This window comes from Chiloscyllium plagiosum, unplaced genomic scaffold, assembly GCF_037043375.1.
Source record: "Chiloscyllium plagiosum isolate Xiang-an unplaced genomic scaffold, Cpla_swu_hap1 HiC_scaffold_27, whole genome shotgun sequence".
In the NCBI taxonomy this organism is placed as follows: Eukaryota; Metazoa; Chordata; class Chondrichthyes; order Orectolobiformes; family Hemiscylliidae; genus Chiloscyllium; species Chiloscyllium plagiosum.
This window is the reverse complement of record NW_028270165.1, coordinates 5299297-5320020: the sequence shown is the minus strand read 5'-3', so window position 1 is coordinate 5320020 and position 20724 is coordinate 5299297. Positions and strand designations below refer to the sequence as shown.

Genomic DNA, 20724 nt, shown 5'->3' with positions numbered 1-20724 from the left:
TCCCGACTCTGTCCCCTCCCTGGATTCACTCACTTTCTTCAGTTGCTGCAAGTCAACAATTGGCTTCTCATTGGTTCATTTGAAGAAGGATTTGCGCCATTTTTGCAGACAGCAAAGAGCGTGAATGGCTTTTGCTGAACCAGCATGGAAACAGACCCTTCGGTCCAACCCGTCCATGCCGACCAGATATCCCATCCCAATCTAGTCCCACCTGCCAGCATTTGGCCCATATCCCTCCAAACCCTTCCTATTCATGTACCCATCCAAATGCCTCTTAAATGTTACAATTGTACCAGCCTCCACCACTTCCTCTGGCAGCTCATTCCATACACTTTCCACTTTCTGTGTGGAAAAGTTTCCCAGTAGGTCTCTTTTATATCTTTCCCCTCTCACCCTAAACCTATACCCTTGACTTCCGGACTCCCCCACCCCAGGGAAAAGACTTTGTCTATCTATCCTATCCATGCCCCTTTTGTAAACCTCAGCTTCCGACGCTCCAGGGAAAATAGCCCCAACCTGTTTAGCCTCTCCCTATACCTCAAATCCTCCAACCCTGGCAACATCCTTGTGAATCTTTTCTGAACTCTTTCAAGTTTCACAAAATCTTTCCAATAGGAAGGAGACCAGAATTGCACACAATATTGCAACAGTGGCCTAACCAATGTCCTGTACAACAGCCACATGACCTCCCAACTTCTGTACTCAATCCTCTGACCAATAAAGGAAAGCATACCAAACACCACCTTTACAGTTCTATCTATCTGCGACGCCAGTTTCAAGGAGATATGAACCTGCACTCTGAGGTGTCTTCGTTCAGCAACACTCCCTAGGACCTTACCATTAAGTGTATAAGTCCTGCTAAGATTTGCTTTCCCAAAATGCAGCACCTCACATTTATCTGAATTAAACTCCATCTGCCACTTCTCAGCCCATTGGCCAATCTGGTCAAGATCCTGTTGTAATCTGAGGTTACCCTCTTCACTGTCCACTGCACCTCCAATTTTGGTATCATCTGCAAACTTACTAACTGTACCTCTTATGCTCACATCCAAATCATTAATGTAAATGACAAAATGTAGAGGGCCCAGCACCGATCCTTCTGGCACTCCACTGGTCACAGGCCTCCAGTCTGAAAAACAACCCTCCATCACCACCCTCTGTCTTCTACCTTTCAGCCAGTTCTGTATCCAAATGGCTAGTTCTCCCTGTATTCCATGAGATCTAATCTTGCTAATCAGTCTCCCATGGGGAACCTTGTCGAACGCCTTACTGAAGTCTATATGGATCACATCTACCGCTCTGCCCTCCTCAATCCTCTTCACTTCCTCAAAAACTCAAAATTTGAGATATGATTTCCCACACAAAAAGCCATGTTGACTATCCCTAATCAGTCCTTGCCTTTCCAAACACATGTACATCCTGTCCCTCAGGACTCCCTCCAACAACGTGCCCGCCACCGATGTCAGGCTCACTGGTCTCTCGTTCCCTGGCTTGTCCTTACCACCCTTCTTAAACAGTGGCACCACATTAGCCAACCTCCAGTTTTCCGGCATGCGCAGTGTTCTCTCCTAGCAGATTTAAAGTGTCCAAATGCCACAATTTCTTCCCCCGTCACTCGACATAACCGCGCATGCTCCTTTCTGTGTTTGATGTTCATCTTCCCTTTCACCCTCATGATTTTATAAATCTCAAATGAGGTCACCCCTCAACCTCCTGTGCTCCAGTGAAGAGTGTCTCAGCCTCTCCTTACAACCCAAACCCTCCAGTCCTGGCAACATCCTGGTAAATCTTTACTGAACCCTTTCTAATAGAATTCTTCCTATTACAGGGCCACCAGAAGCGTTCTCAGTACTCTACAAGTGGCTTCACCAACATCCTGTACAACTTCAACATTATGTTCCAGCTCCTTTATTCAATGGTGTGAACAATTAAGGTAAGTGTGTTGAATGCCTTCTGAAGCTTCCTTCCAACCAGTGATGCAACTTTCAAAGAAGTATATATCTGAACCCCCCCGCCCCCCACCATATCCCTCTGTACAAGCCCTGCCCTTCCTTATTTTGGCAAAATGCAACCCCTCACCTTTTATCTATACACATGTTCTCTCTCAGACATACACACATACACGCCCCCCCCCCAACACACACACCCTTTCACAGGCTTCTCCTCCATCGCACTCACTTTACCAAGCATGTGCACACATACTCTCTTACACGCGCACTCATGCTGCACACATACATATAACAATGTGGTGCATTTCCAAAATTATATTTGCAGATATATTCAATTTTGCACAAAACGCACAATATGCAGGTAGTCAATCCATGTAATATTTTATAAATTCCTAGTTTGGAAATAGAACCAGTCCGATTTAAGATTGGGATACTCTCACACCTTTCATGCATTGTCTGGACTGAGATGTCACCTGTTTTTTAAAAAGACCTTAAGTGATCTTGAGAATATGATTTAATAGTAGTACTGCGATGTACACATTAATGAACTAAAACCTGCAACCCATTCTAAAAGATGAAAGATTTAACAACAATCTACGTTTGTCAATATATCATCAGTTGCATGACATTGATCTTTTGCTCTTAACTCTGTGTCTTATGATCCTGCTCCACAGTTACCCGATGAAGGAGCAGCACTCCGAAAGCTGGTGCTTTCAAATAAACCTGTTGGACTATAACCTGGTGTTGTGATTTTTAAACCGTGTCCAACCTAGTCCAACAGCAGCACCTCCACCTCGTTTCTAGTGAACACAGCCCATACTTCCCAGTGCTGCCAGTAAACTGCCGATGAAACGATGCACTCCTGAAAAATTTATAGTATCTAACGAAACCAGCTACTCATTCACTGCTCCATCTAATACACAACATTGGAAACTTAGTGCAGAAGGCTGCAAGAAATGAGCAGCTTTAAAACAAAAACCGCTTGGAGCTTTCGATGAGAGCCTGAGCCCAGCAGTACGTTCTGGTTACCTTTTATTTTGTGTCCCAACATGGTTACAGCTTCAGATCCCCCCCCCCCCCCAGCAAAAAGGGCAGAGAAAGAGTAGCTGTTTTTTAGACAACTCCACAACAGGGGAAAGGAGCAAAGGGCGGGGCAAGGCCAACAGCAGGCCCCCACACTACGCCTGCATTGCCTTGCACAGTTTACAAAAATCCCTTCCCCTTCAGAGACTCCCCACAGTGTGGGAGCAGGCCAACTGGCCCAAAGACTACACACCGATCCTCCGAAAGGTAACCCACCCACACAATTCCCCTATTGCTCAACATTTACCCCTGACTAATGCACCTAACCTGCACATCCCTGGGCACTATCTGAACCTGGACAAAGTTAAAAATCTCACAACACCAGGCTAAGTCCGACAGTTTATTTGGAAACACGAGCTTCGGAGCACTGCTTCTTCATCAGGTGATTGTGGACAATAAGATCATATGGCACAGAATTTATTGGAAAACATTACAGTGCCCTGCCACTGAACTGATATATTGAACAAACCTGGATTGTTAAGTCTTTCATATTTTAGAATAGGTTGCAGCCATCATTAATTAGATTACTTACAGTGTGGAAACAGGCCCTTCGGTCCAACAAGTCCACACCGCCCCGCTGAAGCGCAACCCACCCATACCCCCTACGTTTACCCTTTACCGAACACTACGGGCAATTTAGCATGGCCAATTCACCTGACCTGCACATCTTTGGACTGTGGGAGGAAACCAGAGCACCCGGAGGAAACCCACACAGTCAGTCGCCTGAGGCGGGAATTGAACCCAGGTCTCTGGAGCTGTGAGGCAGCAGTGCTAGCCACGGTGCCGCCCACTAAACAAAAACAAACATTGCATAGGGCTTTCTGATAGGAAGGAAACCAGAATTGCATGCAATATTCCAACTGTACAGCTGTAACATGACCTCCCAACTCCTGTACTCAATACTCTGACCAATAAAGGAAAGCATACCAAATGCCATCTGCACTATCCTATTGACCTGCGACTCCACTTTCATAGAGCTGTGAACCTGCACTCCAAGGTCTTTTTGTTCAGCAACACTCCCTCGGACCTTACCATTAAGTGTAAAGTCCTTCTAAGATTTGCTTTCCCAAAATGCAGCACCTCACATTTACCTAAATTAGATTCCACTTGCCACTTCTCAGCCCATTGGCCCATCTGATCAAGATCCCATTGTAATCTGAGGTAACCTCCTTCGTTGTCCACTACACCTCCAATTTTGGTGTCATCAGCAAACTTACTATACCACTTATGCTCACATCCAAAAGGTAGTGGGCCCATTATCTATTTTCAAAGTGGAATTTACAATATATTACATGTATTGACTGCCTGCAGACTGTGCAGTCTTTGAGCAAAGTAGAATGTATTTGCAAACATCATGCTACAAAGACAAACTCCCACCATGGATGATCTATCATGTGTGCATGAGATAGAGAAAAAGTCTATGTCCGTGCTGTATATCTCTGTCTATTTGATAACAGATGCTTTATTTCTGTTGGTGTAAATGTTGTTGTAATTCATAGCTGGGTACTAATAGATGTAAGGGTGACAGAATTCCTCAAGTATGATTCCCTGCTATGACTGCACCTTGTATCAGGATGGTTGACAGGCTGGGAGATTGTGGGTTGGGTCTTGATTGAATATTTTATCGTTCCAGAAGTTATAAAAGGCGGGGTCAAGCTTTAACAGAAATCCAGCAGAGCTGAGAACAGACCGACATCTTAGTCTGTGGGAACAGGAGGATCAACACGGGACAGAGAAATCAGGGCCTGAAATCTGAGCTGACACCAGACCACTGTGTGATCAGTGCTTTGATTAGCAGCATCCTTCTACATCAGTCAATGCCAGTTGTCAGACAGGTGCAGCAAGGCAAGTGGGAGATTGGCAAGCTGAACTGAGATTAGAAGTGGGGATGTCTTCCTGCAGTTAGGGGGTCATTGAATATATTCAAGGCTGAGTTCATCTGATTTTTGAACAATAAAGTGTGGATTTCTTTGTGCGCAGGAGGAGTTTTTTTTTATTTTGAATGGTTTATGTGTTGGATGCAGGTACAGTATCCACGTTGAAGGTGGAAGGCAAGAAAATGGTTTTAAGACCACGACAGAACAGTTACGTTAGACAGCACAGAAACGGACCCTTCAGTCCAACTATTCCATGCTGTCTACGTTCTCAAACTAAACTGGTGCCACTTGCCAGTGTTTGGCCCATATCCCTCCGCACCGTGCCTCTTCATATACTTATCCAAATGTCTTTTAAACGTTGCATCTGAATGTGCATCCACCACTTCCTCTTTACATTCACTCCACACGTGAACCACTCTGTTTATAAACAAACTTTTCCTGATTCTGTCCACTCCGTGAGTTCATTCCCTTTCCTTTCGGTTGCTGCAAGTCGTAAATTGAAGCCCAGAATGAAAAACATGGAAAAGGAGTTGTGAAGAGAGTACCATACACTCAGATGGTTGACAGAATAAGGAGGTTACAGTCTGGAGCAAACTCAATCTTCATTCAGAGAGAGCAGCAGCAGCTTCCGAAGCTCATGTTCCAACGTCTGCATTCAGACAATAGGAAGGCTCTGATTGACAGAAGGACCAGTCACCTTCCGGTCCTCCAGGGCTCCTGACTGGCCTCTTTCACTACCCTGTCTCCCAATGATGCAACTTTCAAAGAACTATGTACCTGATTTGGACTGGGGTGTGCGAAGTTAAATTTCACAATACCAGGTGATACTCTAACAGGCTCATTTGTAAGCACTAGCATTTGGAGCACTGCTCTTTCATCAGGTGGTTGTGTCTTATGATCCTGTTCCACAAACACCCAATGAAGAAGCTCGTGCTTCCAAATAAGCCAGTTGGACGATAACCTGGTGTTGAGTTTTAACTTTATCCACCCCAGTCCAACACCGGCACCTCCACATCATGTCTAGTGAACCAAGCACACACTTCTCAGTGCTGCCAGGAAACTACAATGCTGATGACATTGCACTCCTGAAAATTTTACAATTTCTAACAATACTGGCTACTCATTCACTGCTGCAAGCGATACACAACATTGGAAACATAGAACAGGAGACTGTCAGAAATGAGCACAGCAGGTCAGGCAGCATCTGAGGAGCAGGAACATCAACGTTTCTGGCAAAAACCTGAGGAAGGGCTTTTGCCCGAAATGTCAATTTCCCTGCTCCTCGCACGCTGCCTGACCTGCAGTGCTTTGCCAGCACCACTCTAATCTTGACTCTGATCTCCAGCATCAGCAGTTCTCACTTTCACATGTAAAATGAGCAGTTTTAAAACAAAAACCTGTTGCAGTTTAAAGCTCTCAGTGAGAGTCTGAGCTCAGTGTGAAGTTCAGGTAATCTTTATTGTGACCCAACTTTGTTACAGCTTCAGAATCTCCCAGCAGAAAGGCGTAGAAAAAGTAGCAATTTTTAAAAAATAGCTCAAGGTCAAAGTGCAACCCCTCACTTTCTTCATTATTGGTCACCACTGAGTCGTCCCTTTGTAACTGCATCCTTGGTACAGCCTTAACCTGGAGGAAGTATTGCCTCACTCAGCAATTTCAACCTGTATTCCAATCAAGTTGGATGAGCAGCGTAGAGTCCACCAGACTGTTGTGGGGCTGGAGTCACGTGTAGGCCAGACCGGGTAAAGGATGCAGCTGGGACGACTGCTCTAATAACTGCTCAAGTCTTCCCTAAAAAAGAACTGAGTGAATCAGATGGGGGTTTTCTTCCACCCCCACCCCACCAACAATGGTTTCACCGTTAGATTCTGAACTCTAGATTTCTGACCAAATTCGAATTCCACTATCTGTGTGGACCCGTTGGTGCCTCAACAGGTTGGAGGATTCACGGAATGTCCTTCTGCACTTGGGGCAGCTGAAGGGTCTCTCCCCCGTGTGGACCCACCGGTGCCTCAGCAGGGCAGAGGCCTGGATAAAGTCCTTCCCGCACTCAGGGCAGCTGATTCCCTGCTGTGACTACACTGTGCCTGGATTGTTGACTGGCTGGGAGATTGTGGATTGAGGCTTGATTGACTAAATGTTTGTTTGTCCCAGAAGGTGTAGAAGGGGGGGTTCAGAGCTTCAACAGACATCCAGCAGAGCTGAGAACAGACAGACATCCACGTGCCTTTTAAATGTTGTAATTGTGCCAGCCTCCACCACTTCCTCTGGCAGTTCGTTCCATACATGCACCACCGTCTGAAGTGGTTGTCCCTCCAATCTCTTAAATCATTCCACTCTCACCTCAAACATATGCCTTCTAGTTTTGGACTGCCATACCCTGGGGAAAAGACCTTAGGGTTTCCCCTCTATCCATGGCCCTTACAAAGGTCTATAAGTTTACCCCTCAGCCTCTGATGCTCCATGGAAAATGCCCCTGGCCTATTCTTTTCTGACCCCTTTCAAAGTTTCATAACATCTTCCCTACAGCAGGGAGACCAGAACTAACTGCAGTATTCCAAAAGTGGCTTAACCAACATCCTGGACAGCCAACTCATCTACCCAATGCTCTGACCAACAAAGGCTATCCTGTCCACCTGGGTCTGGTTCATGCTGAGGAGGAGGAGGAGGAGGAGGAGGAGGAACGACGAGGAGGAGGAGGAACGACGAGGAGGAGGAGGAACGACGAGGAGGAGGAGGAACGACGAGGAGGAGGAGGAACGACGAGGAGGAGGAGGAACGACGAGGAGGAGGAGGAACGACGAGGAGGAGGAGGAACATACATAACCTTCAAAGCCCGGACAGAGTGGACATTGCAAAGATGTGTCCATTGGTAGGACAGACTCGGGCCAGAGGGCACAGCCTTAGAGTAAAGGGAGGACCTTGTAGAACAGAAACTTCTTCAGCCAGAGAGCGGTGAATGTGTGGAATCTATTTCCACAGAAGGCTGTGTAGGCCAGGTCACTGAGGATATTGAAAACTGAGACAGATAGGTTCTTGAGTATCAAGGGGATCAAAGGTTACGGGGAGAATGGGGCAGGTGGGACTAGTTTAGTTTGTGAACACAGTCAGCATGGTCTAGTTGGATTGAAGGGTCTGTTTGTGCTCTCTGGCTCTGTAACTGTTCTAAACTGGTCTTGAAACCATTTTCATGCCTTCCTCTTGTTCAAAAATCCAATTAAGATCATGGCTAATCTATTCACCATCTGAGATCCTCCTCCCTGCATTGTCCCAACTACCCTTAATTCCCCCACCATTGCAAAAACCCATCCAATTGTGTCTTGAATATACTTAATGAAGCTGCCTCTACTGCTTCCTGGGGCAGAGAATTCCATAGATACACTACACTCCAGGAAAAGCAGTTCCTCCTCATCTCTGTCCTAAATTTACTCCTCCTAATCTTGAGCCTGGTTTCATTCACCAGCAGAAATGACTCAATAAGTAGAGTTTCATCCTCACAGTGCAATGAATTCCCACTTTGCACCAAAACCTCGGATTTACTCACTCACTCAGTTGCTGTCTCACAAATGCAAGATTTCATTGTACCTTCTACTCCCATTAAGGGCAAAACATCTTTGAAAAGTCCTCAGAAACACTTCTGCTCTCACCGAAGATGATTAGAGTCATACAGCACAGAAACAGACCCTTTGTCCATCCACATTAAGGGCAAAGCATCTTTGAAAGCTGCTCTGAAACTCCAGCCTTCACAATCACACTTCTGCTCTCACTGAAGATGATTAGAGTTATATAGAACCGAATCAGACCCTTTGTCCATCCACACATCATTCCCGATGAAGTGCTCGGGACCGAAATGTCGACTCTCCTGGTCCTCAGATGCTGCCTGACTTACCACCTTTTTCAGCACCACACTTTGACTCTCATCTCCAACATCTGCAGTTCTCACTTTCTCCACATCCCACAGTATCACCATTTAAACAATACATCTCCTTCCTGCTTTTTTGTTTCATAGCAAAGACTATAACTTCACATTGAGATACTGCATTTGCCACGTGTTTGCAAATTGTGGTCTTCTCGACTTCGGGGAGACTGAGCATAAACTTGGGGAACGGATTGGCGAGCATCACAGCTGGGTCCGCAGAGGCTGACCAGACCTCCCAGTCACCATCGATTTTAATTCCCCTTCCCACTCCCTTTCTGACAAGAACATCATAGGCTTCCTCTATTGCCGCAACGAACCAAACCGCAAATTAGGGAACAACACCCCATCTTCCGCCCGGGCAGACTACAGCCTGCAGGACCCAACATCGAGTTCTCCAATTTCAAATAACTTCCCTTTCCATCACCCGACTCCCTTCTCAGCCCCATGCCCCTCACTACCACTCCTTCCTGCCACCAACCTGATTTCTTCCACCCAATGATTAATCTGACCGATTCTTCACCTATCCCCACTTTAGCCCCCGGTCCCGGCACCCATCCCCAGTCCTGAAGAAGGGTTACACCCGAAATATCGACTTCTACACCTCGTGATGCTGCCTGATTTGCTGTGTCCTTCCAGCCTCCTGTCTGTCTATTTTGCCAATTGAGACACAGACCTCGATCACTTTTCCATAGTCCGTCCCCTCCCTGGGTTCAATCCCTTTCCTTTCAGTTGCTGTAAGTCAACAATTGAACTCCGGAAAGAAATAGAAATGGCAAAGGGGGCGAGAAAAGAGAGTGCTGTACTCACAGATCTTAGACAGAGAAAAGAATTTGCAGTCTGGGTGAAGCTCAATGTTGATTCAGAAAGAGGAGCAGGAGTAGCAGCTTCAGAAATTCATGGTCCAACTTCTGCATTCAGACAATGGGGTGGCTCTGATTGGCAGGAGGACCAGTTTTGTTTTGGTCCTCCACGGTTTCCTATTGGACCATCAAAGGAAGGTCGCGCGCCATTTTTTGCGGAAAGCGATGAGCATGCCCAGTGTTTAGCTGACACCGGTGGGCATGTGCACTGCGTTACTGACACCGGGAAACATGCGCAGTATGCTCACTAGGGATGCTGGTGTTCCTGTCAGATTTTAAGAGTCCAAATGCCAATACGACAAAAAAGGGGTCGAGCTACACTTTGTTTTTCCCTGTGATTCGACATTGTATTGTTTTTGCATTCTGTCTGGCTGCTCAACTTTTGTATGTCGTTTCCCCACTTTGCGCGAGTCCAGAACTGGAGGGCATGGGTTTAGGGTGAGAGGGGAAAGATTTCTGAGGGGCAACCTTTTTGCACAGAACGCTGGTGCGTGTCAGCCAGAGGAAGTGGTGGAGGCCAGTACAATGATAATATTTAAAATGCATCTGGATGGGGATATGAATAGGACAGATTCAGAGGGATAAGGGGCCAAATGCTGGCAAATGGGTCACTAGATTAATTTAGGATATCTGGTCGGCATAGACCGAAGGGTATGTTTCTGTGCTCTGTGACGCTATTTCTAGATAGTTGGAACCAACTTCACAAGACTAGGACTAGGCCATTCACCCCTTACATTCAAGATCAGAGTGGTGTTGGAAATCACAGCAGGTCAGGCAGCATCCAAGGAGCAGGAAAATCGATGTTTCAGGCAAAAGCCTCGAATGCTGCTTGACCGGCTGTGCTTTTCCAGCATCACTCTAATCTTGACTCTAATCTCCTGCATCTGCAGTGCTCATTTTCGCCCATTCACCCCTTCCAGCCTGTCCTGAGCGGTGGCCTGACTGCGTTTATTTCAGTGAAAGAATCAGATAGATTTCAGCAGCTCTTTTTAAAAAACTTGAACACGCTTTCTGGCTTTAACGATGTTTCTGAAGATATCATTTTAGGTTTAGGGTGTAGGTTTGATATCCAGACGTTTCATCATCTGGCTAGGTAACATCTTCAGTGGCGACGCCAAGTGAAGCGAAGCTGTTGTCTCCTGCTTTCTATTTATATCTTTCTCCTGGATGGGGTTCCTGGGGTTTGTGGTGATGTCATTTCCTGTTCATTTTCTGAGAGGCTGATAGATGGTATCTCGGTCTATGTGTTTGTTTATGGCGTTGAGGTTGGAGTGCCAGGCCTCTAGGAATTCTCTGGCAAGTCTTTGCTTAGCCTGCCCCAGGATAGATGTGTTGTCCCAGTCGAAATGGTGTTTTTTTTTCATCCATGTGTAGGGCTACGAGGCCTGGCACTCCAAGCACAACACCATAAACAAATACATAGATCTAGATGCCATCTATCAACCCCTCAGAAAACGAACAGGAAATGACATCACCACATACCCCAGGAACCCCATCCAGGCGAAAGATATAAATAGAAAGCAGGAGACACAGCTTCGGTTCACAGGGAGGTCGCCACTGATGATGTTACCTAGCCAGGTGATGAAACGTCTGGATATCAAACCTACAGCCCAGCGAGCAAACCTACACCCTAAACCTCAACCTGAGCTACCAACCTTGCAAAATTCATTTTAGGTATTCTCAATTTTGAAGATCAGCCATTTCTCACCCCTCCCAACTCCCAGGTAGAGTCATTACTATCCATTATCTCTCTCTCTCTCTCTCTCTGTCCTTTGAAGGGCTTGATACAGCGGTCAAAGATGGTTCGAGGCTTGAGAAAGGACGGGTGTGGTGGGGGCTGGGGAGAATAGAGACCAAAAGGATGGGGGACAGAGAGAGAGAGAAAATGGCGGTCAGAGGGTGGGGGTAGAGAGAGAGAATGAGTGGGGTTGATAGAGAGATTGAGTGGGGGAGAGAGAGTGGGCATGGCGGAGAGGTGGGGAAGGGCAGGGTGTTACTAGGCACACAGATACACAAGATGGCTACTGAGCCATCAGTTGGCCAACTTGACACACAAGATGGCCGCTGGATCACAATATGGAGAGAAACAGCAGAGCAGATACAGACACTGCATGGGGCCACCAGAATGCCAGCACAATGGACTCACAACCCAGTTGATTAGTTGAAGGCGGGTGGGGGAGAGAATACACATGAGTAATGAACACTGCCCGCCGAAGTGTCTGGGTCCAGCCAACACCTCTTATAGAAGTGTCAGCGGAGCAGTAAGGGCTGTTTGGCAGGGGCTGCTTGAAGGCTCGGTGACGTTTGTTTAACGGTTTAAATTTGAAAGTTTTTTTTTAAAAAGCGCGAAGCGGATCTGGAAGGTGGTGTAGCGTAAGCTTACCTGGGTAGGTTTCTTTCCCTATAAAAGCATGCAGGAGAGGAACCCGAGGCACTACAGAGGTGCCTAACCTAATAATAAGACCCATTGTGGTAAGTAGGTAAGTGCTGCATTTTGCTTGTTCTATTCTTGGACCTAGTTTGTTTTTAAAAGGTTACTTTTAGAGGGATGGCAGTGAAGGCAGTGCAATGTTCCTCTTGCAACATGTTTGAGGTGAGGGATGCCATGGTCGTGCAGGAAGTGCACCCATCTCCAGCTCCTCCAAGACCATGTTAGGGAACTGGAGCTGGAGTTGGATGAACTTAGGATCATTCGGGAGGCAGAGGGGGTCATAGATCGGAGCTTTAGGGAAGTAGTAACTCCAAAGATGGCAGATAGATGGGTGACAGTGAGGGGGACTGGGAAGAAGCAGCCAGTGCAGGGACCCCTGCGGCCGTTCCCCTCAAGAACAAGTATACCATTTTGGATACTTGTGGGGGGGACGACTTACCAGGGGTAAGCAATGGGGTTCAGGCCTCTGGCACGGAGCCTGTCCCCGTTGCTCAGAAGGGAAGGGTGGAGAAGAGCAGAGCAATAGTTCGGGGCACAGATAGGCGGTTCTGTGGGGGCGAGAGAGACTCACGTTTGGTATGTTGCCTCCCAGGTGCAAGGGTACGTGACGTCTCTGATCGTGTTTTCCGGATCCTTAAGGGGGAAGGGGAGCAGCCTGAAGTCGTGGTCCACATTGGCACAAACGACATAGGTAGGAAGAGGGTTGAGGATGTTAGGCAGGCTTTCAGGGAGCTCGGTTGGAAGCTCAGAGTTAGAACAAACAGAGTTGTTGTTTCTGGTTTGTTACCCGTGCCACGTGATAGAGAGTCGAGGAATAAGGAGAGAGAACAGTTAAATGCGTGGCTACAGGGATGGTGCAGGAGGGAGGGATTCCGGTATCTGGATAACTGGGGTTCTTTCTGGGGAAGGTGGGACTTCGAGAAACAGGATGGTCTACACCTGGACCTGAGGGGCACCAGTATCCTTGGGGGAAGGTTTGCTAGTGCTCTTCGGGGGGATTTAAACTAATTCTACAGGGACATGGGAACCTAGACTGTAGCTTTAGGGTGCAGGACCTGGAGTATAGGGAGGTTAGGAACATGGCATCAATCTCAAAGGAGGTTGCCTGAAAACAGGAAAGTGGCTTGAAGTGTGTATACTTCAATGCAAGAAGTATATGAAATAAGGTAGGTGAACTTGCAGCATGGATTGGTACCTGGGATTTCGATGTTGTGGCTATTACGGAGACATGGGTAGAACAGGGACAGGATTGGCTGTTGCAGGTTCCAGGGTTTAAATGTTTTAGTAGGGTCAGAGGTGGGGGTAAAAGAGGGGGAGGTGTGGCATTGCTTGTCAAAGATAGTATTACAGCAGTGGAAAGGACGATGGATGAAGACTCGCCATCTGAGGTAGTTTGGGCTGAGGTTAGGAATAGGAAAGGTGAGGCCACCCTGTTAGGAGTTTTCTACAGGCCTCCTAATAGTCCTAGAGACGTAGAAGAAAGGATTGATTCAGGAGAAGAGTGAAAGTAATAGGGTGGTTGTTATGGGGGACTTTAACTTTCCAGATATTAACTGGGAAAGCTATAGCTCGAGTTCGTTAGATGGGTCAGTGTTTGTCCAATGTGTGCAGGAGGGTTTCCTGACACAATATGTAGACAGGCCAACAAGAGGTGAGGCCATACTGGATTTGGTTCTGGGTAACGAACCAGGCCAGGTGTTAGAATTGGAGGTAGGTGAGCACTTTGGGGACAGTGACCACAATTCGGTGACTTTTACTCTAGTGATGGAGAGGGATAAGTGTGCACTGCAGGGCAAGAGTTCTTGCTGAGGACAGGGAAATTATGATATGGTGAGGCACGACTTAGGATGCGTGGCTTGGAAAAGTAGGCTTCAAGGGAAGGGCGCAATTGATATGTGGAGCTTGTTCAAGGAGCAACTATTGAGTGTTCTTGATTAGTATGTACCTGTCAGGCAGGGAGGAAAGGGTCGTGTGAGGGAACCGTGGTTTAATAAGGAATTGGAATCCCTTGTTAAAGGGGAGAGGGCGGCCTATGTAAAGATGAGGTGTGAAGGTTCAATTGGGGTGATTGATAGTTATAAGGTAGCCAGGAAGGATCTGAAGAGAGAGCTAAAAGCAGCAAGGAGGGGACATGAAAGTTCTTAGTTGGTAGGATTAGGGAAAACCCAAAGGCTTTCTATAGGTATGTCAGGAATAAAAGAATGACTAGGGTAGGAATAGGTCCAGTCAAGGATAGTAGTGGGAAGTTGCGTGTGGAGGCTGAAGAGATTGGGGAAGACACTGAATGAATACTTTTCGTCAGTATTCACTCAGGAATAGGACATTATTGCCGATGTGAATACTGAGTCACAATTAATTAGAATGAATGGCTTTGAGGTATGTAGGGAAGAGGTGTTGGAAATCCTGGAAAGGGTGAAAATAGATAAGTCCCCTGGGCCTGATGGCATTTATCCTAGGATTCTCTGGGAAGCAAGGGACGAGATTGCAGAGCCATTGGCCTTGATTTTTATGTCCTCAGTGTCTACAGGAATAGTGCCAGAAGACTGGAGGATAGCAAATGTGGTTCCCTTGTTCAAGAAGGGGAGTAGGGATAACCCTAGTAACTATAGGCCGGCGAGTCTCATTTCTGTTGTGGGCAAAAGTCTTAGAGAGAATTGTAAGGGATAGGATTTATGAACATCTGGATAGGAATAATGTGATCAAGGATAGTCAGCATGGTTTTGTGAAGGGTAGGTCGTGCCTCACAAACCTTATTGAATTCTTTGAGAAGGTGAATAAGGAGGTGGACGAGGCTAAAGCGGTAGATGTGGTGTATGTGGATTTTAGTAAGGCATTTGATAAGGTTCCCCATGCTAGGCTACTGCAAAAAATACGGAGGTATGGCATTGAGGGTGAGTTGGAGGTTTGAATTAGGAATTGGCTGGCTGGAAGAAGACAGAGGGTAGTCGTTGATGGAAAAGGTTCATCTTGGAGTGCAGTTACTAGCGGTGTTCCGCAAGGATCTGTTTTGGGACCATTGCTGTTTGTCATTTTTATAAATGACCTGGAGGAGGGGCTAGAAGGTTGGGTGAGCAAGTTTGCGGATGATACGAAAGTCGGTGGAGTTGTTGACAGTGAGGAAGGATGTGGCAGGTTACAGCGGGATATCGATAAGCTGCAGAGCTGGGAAGAAAAGTGGCAAATGGAGTTCAATGTAGGTAAGTGTGAAGTGATTCACTTTGGTAAGAGTAACAAGAAGATGGGGTACTGGGCTAATGGTTGGATACTTGGTAGTGTGGATGAGCAGAGGGATCTTGGTGTCCATGTACACAGATCTCTGAAAGTTGCCATCCAGGTAAATAGTGCTGTGAAGAAGGCATATGGCGTACTGGCTTTTATTGGTCGAGGAATTGAGTTCCGGAGTCCTGAGGTCATGTTGCAGATGTATAAGACTCTGGTGCGGCCGCATCTGGAGTATTGTGTGCAGTTTTGGTCGCCATACTATAGGAAGGATGTGGAGGCACTGGAACGGGTGCAAAGGAGGTTTACCAGGATGTTGCCTGGTATGGTAGGAAGTTCGTATGAGGAAAGGCTGAGGCACTTGGGGCTGTTTTCATTGGAGAAAAGAAGGTTTAGGGGTGACTTGATAGAGGTGTACAAGATGATTAGGGGTTTAGATAGGGTTGACCATGAGAACCTTTTTCCACGTATGGAGTCAGCTATTACGAGGGAGCATAGCTTTAGATTAAGGGGTGGTAGGTATAGGACAGATGTTAGGGGTAGACTCTTTACTCAGCGAGTCGTGAGTTCATGGAATGCCCTGCCCTGACTGTCCCCCTTTATGGGCATTTAAACGGGCATTGGATAGGCATATGGAGGATAGTGGGCTAGTGTAGGTTAGGTGGGCTTGGATCGGCGCAACATCGAGGGCCAAAGGGCCTGTACTGCGCTGTATTTTTCTATGTTCAATGTCTTTGGGATGGATCCAAAACTTACTTCGTTAATGATTGAAATTACTTTGACCTCTGGAACTGTCTGCCAGAGAGTGTGTTGGAGTCAGATTCAATTATGGATCATTAAACTGAAAAGGAAAGCAAGGTACTATAGTGGATGTCAGAATATGAGTTTCCTGATTGGGGCTGTTCACTTGCTCCTGTTACCATTTCAGGTTGCTAACTTTTCGTTAGCATCCTGCACATGCTGGGAATTTTTCTCCTTTCTAGTATCTCAGTGACAAATCTAGTTTATGAATTGTTCCTATGATATCTCATGAGCGGGTTTATGATATTCACAGTGTTGTGGGTCACAGTGTGTCCAAGTGAGGAAAAACAAACTGTTCATCTTAAATATTTGATTTTAAACAATGGAAATAAAATTAATGTTTGGAAAACACAACTTGCTATGTAGTAAGATAATCAGAAATAGGAATGGGAGTAAGTAATTGACCGTTGAGATGCTCTGTCTTTCATTTATCTAAATTCTCTTTCCTGCACTTGTTTTTTCATGACTTCATCTGCTGAAGTGACTACACTCCAAAAGCTTGTGATTTCAACATAAGAGCATAAGAACTAGGAGCAAGAGTCGGCCTTCTGGCCCTTCGAGTCTGCTCCACCACTCAATAAGATCATGACTAATCTTTTCGTGGACTATGCTGCACTTATCTGCGTTTTCACCATATCCTTAATTCTTTTATTTTTCAAAAACGTATCTACTGCTTCTAGTGATTGCTGAAGTAATGTCAAATACTTCCTGGGCAAGGAATTCCATAGATTAACAACCCCCTCTGGGTGAAGAAGTTTCTTCTCAGTTCAGTTTTAAACCTGCTTCCTCTAATCTTGAGGCCATGTGCTCTTATCCTAGTCTCACCTACCAATGCAACATCCTACTTCTATTTCTTTCATAATGTAATATATTTCTGGAAGATCCCCTCCAAACAAACCTGCTGGACTATAACCTGGTGTCATGTGACTTATGACTAAAAAATTTGTTATTACGCATCCTCATAGCAGTGGGATTTCAGGGCTCGAAGATAGGGACACTACCACTGCGCCTTAAAAAACCTCTGCAGCAAATAGGCCCTCTTCTAGTGAATGAATGGGGAGAGGTTTCTTCTCAACATGGGATACAAATATTATACCCTCAGAGCCCATTACACTAAATTGAGCCCTCTTCAGTTGAATGAATGGATGTGGAGGTGCCACAGTTGAATTGGTTGATAACGTTAAAAATCACATCTTCTCCCTGAATATGTGACACTACCGCTATAGCTGCAGAGCCCGTTGCAGTAAATTGGGTCATCTGCTGTTGAAGGAATGAAAAGGGCGGATACACTGACGTGATTGTGAAATTCCCAACCAATCCCAAAGCTTGTGGTCGGTACCGACTAATCGGAGAGAGATCTTGCAGACGGTGGGACCAACACGACACGGAATGCCAGCTGCCATTGGTCAGGTGGAGTAAGGTGCGCTCTGATTGGAGGAGGCGCAGATGACGCGCGTCACAGAAGGAGGAGACGGAAAGAAGAAGAAAAACAAAGATGGCGGCGCGAGGCTGCGGTTTTCTCATCGACTCAGCGGGCGGTTTCTGACGGAGGGAGGGGGGCAGACAGGCATCGTTTACCTCAGAAAATACCTTTAAAATACATTTCAAATTAAAGCCGGAACTTTTCAAACAAAAGTTGTGAAGAAAAGGAGACAGTCCCCGGTGGGGTTTATTGTTTATTTGTGTATAATTCCCGGGGCCCGGGAAGGGGGAGGTGACGGTTACCGGGTGAACGAGAAAACACATTAAAAATGTCGGCGTTGGAGGAGAGAGAGCCGGCGCCCAGGAGCTCAACAACCCCCCGGAACTGGAGGAAGGTCCGAGCTCCAAGAAGCGGGGGGTCCGGCTGGAGGCTGGATTTGCTCAAGGCTTGTATCTATTAACTTATTTAAATGGTACCTACTGTATGGGGCTATGGTTTACATTAAAACCGGAGGGTCATGTCAGAGTGTTTGTTTATATTGAGCAGTTGTAGTTGGTAAAATACACTCCCTGGAGGAGCACCTTCTATGATGCTGTATTTCTTGCCTTCTGCCCTTCCCCCATTTGTTATCTCCCATTTGATTTTACATTTTATTTGGTCAAATTTCATTTCATATTAATGAGACTTGGTATTCACTGTGTTATTAATTTGTTTGTTGGATTATTGTAAGAAAAAATTAATGATGTCATGTCATTTCTGATGTCAGAGTTTGACATTGAATGTGCAGATGTGAATACCAATAAGTTGTGAAAATAAATCAAGAACTTGTGGTTCGAACAAAAAAAACAGTTCACTGATATTTATGGCATTGTCTCATTTGAGGAGGATGATTTGAGTCTGACCAACAAATCGTTTCATGTAGTCACCCAATTTAATTAAAATTTTCTTTAACTTAATTAAAGAAAATAACTCTAGCAGGCTAAGATTTGTACAATTTGTTTATAAGATTTATTTATAAGTCCATTGCTCTCGATGTGGTCTCTGCCATATTGGGGAGACTGGACGCCAACTTGCAGAACATTTCAGGGAACAGCTCTGAGACGCCAAAACTAAACGACCCCACCACCTTGTGGCTGAACACTTTAACTCCCCCCTCCCAATCCGTCAAGGACATGCAAGTCCTCGGCTGCCTCTCCCTCCAAGCTCTAGCTACCTGCCGCTTGTAGGAAGAACACCTCATCTTCTGCTTTGGGACCCACTAACTACATAGGATCAATGTAGATTTCACCAGTTTCTTTATTTCCCATCCCCCCACCCCCACCCCCACACTACACACCTTGTCCCAGATCCAGAGTTGAAAAATGTGGCGCTGTAAAAATGCCTAGAGGCCATGCCTTTAGGAATTCCCTGGCCGTTCTCTGGTATGGCACTCATCCACAGATTCTATCAACAAACACATTGACATGGACCCAATATACCGGCCAATGCAGCGGACAGTTGGAACTGACAACCGGAAGCGGCAGAGACAAACCACTATAAATGCTGGAGGAAACATCACAGAAGCGCTTCACAAGAGGCTCCCAAGCACTAAGGATGTCACCTAGACAGGGGATGAAACGTCTGCAACAAAAATTCCCAGCTCGGCGAACAGAACCACAAAAAAGAGCACCCGAGCTACAAACCTTCTCACAAATTTTGAATTGAGCATAGGAGTTGGGACATCCTGTTGCAATTGTCACACATGCCACACAACACAAGGTGTGGCCCGTCTCTGACTTACCGTCCCTTTGAATATCAGGGGGAAGACACCCCTTTAATTGTAACATTCAGGAAAGATGCCTTACTTCAACAAAAATGTGCTGTGCTCACAGATGTTTGGACAGAGGAAGGGAGTTGCAGTCTGGGGTGAAGCTCAATCTTCATTCAGAGAAAGAGAGGAGCAGCAGTAGCTTCAGAAGCTCAAGGTCCAACTTGCGCATTCAGACAATAGGGGGACTCTTCTGGGTAAAATCTGGGAGTGAAGCAATGTCTCCTCCTTTCCATTCCTTATCCTGGGAGGGAGAGAGAAAGGGGGAAGCACTGTTCACTTGCAGCAACGGGAGACAGAGAGTATGAATCCAAGCAGGAAGCAAACTCTGCAAAAGTCAGTTTCAGTCGGCTTCTTCTGGAATATTGTGTGCAATTCTGGTCTCCCTTCTATAGGAAGGATGTTGTGATACTTGAAAGGATTCAGAAAAGATTCACAAGGCTGTTGCCAGAGTAGGAGGGTTTGAACCACAAGGAGAGGCTGAATAGGATGGGGCTGTTTTCCCTAGAGCATCTCAGGCTGAGTGTGTGTTTTTTAAAGAGGTTTATAAAAACTTGAAGGGTGTGGATAGGGTGAGTAGGCAAGGTCTTTTCCCTGGGATAGGGGGAGTGCAGAACTAGAGGGCATAGGTTTAGGGCGAGAGGGGAAAAATTTAAAAGGGACCTTGCAGTCAACCATTTTTTGCAGAGGGTGATGCGTGTATGGAATGAGCTGCCAGAGGAAGTGGTGGAGGCATCTGAATGGATATATGAAAAGGAAGGGTTTAGAGGGATATGGACCAAGTGATGGCAAATGGAACTAGACTAATTTTGGATATCCGATTGGCATGGACAAGTTAGATTGAAGGATCTGTTTCTGTGCTTTATGTCTCTGACTGTATGACTGGTGAAAAGCGTTGGCATTCGTCGAAACATTTATGTAACAGAAAATTATAAGAGGGTAAAGATTAGCCTCACATCATTGATCCATGAATCCTGGTGTAGTATGGATGTATTTCCAGTAATAGAGTCAGTATGGCATGGAAGGAGTCCAAAACGATGGCTTCTTTTACAAAAAGTCACACTTAAAACTTACATTTCCAGAAGACTCAGATTTAAGACAACCGTGCGTTAATATAAGACAGATAAGTCTGGGGTATATGTTACATATTTGATGGAATGTTTATAGCTCTCAAAGCCTGATTTGCAGTTGTTGCTGGGCTCGTAATATTGTACAGCAGAATATTGTGTATCTTCAGTAAGAATGTCAATACCGCATGATAGATGTCCATTCAGCAACTTGAGTGGACTCTTCATGGAGTATGCAATCCACCACATTACCCTGCTATATACATTTACATAAAGATCAGCACAAAG

At 46.0% G+C, this 20724-nt stretch overlaps 1 long non-coding RNA gene across 2 annotated transcripts in view; it reads left to right on the top strand.

The window, feature by feature from the left end:
• The window catches only part of LOC148142933 (uncharacterized), a 29239-nt gene that overhangs the window by 6309 nt on the left and 2206 nt on the right, over positions 1-20724 (top strand). The window contains exons 2-3 of one of the 2 annotated variants that reach the window (XR_015751058.1): positions 1829-1933; positions 4666-4933. This is a non-coding gene — a long non-coding RNA (uncharacterized LOC148142933). Of the gene's footprint in view, positions 1-1828; positions 1934-4665; positions 4934-20724 lie in introns of those variants that run through there. The other variant, XR_015751057.1, reaches the window with a different exon arrangement.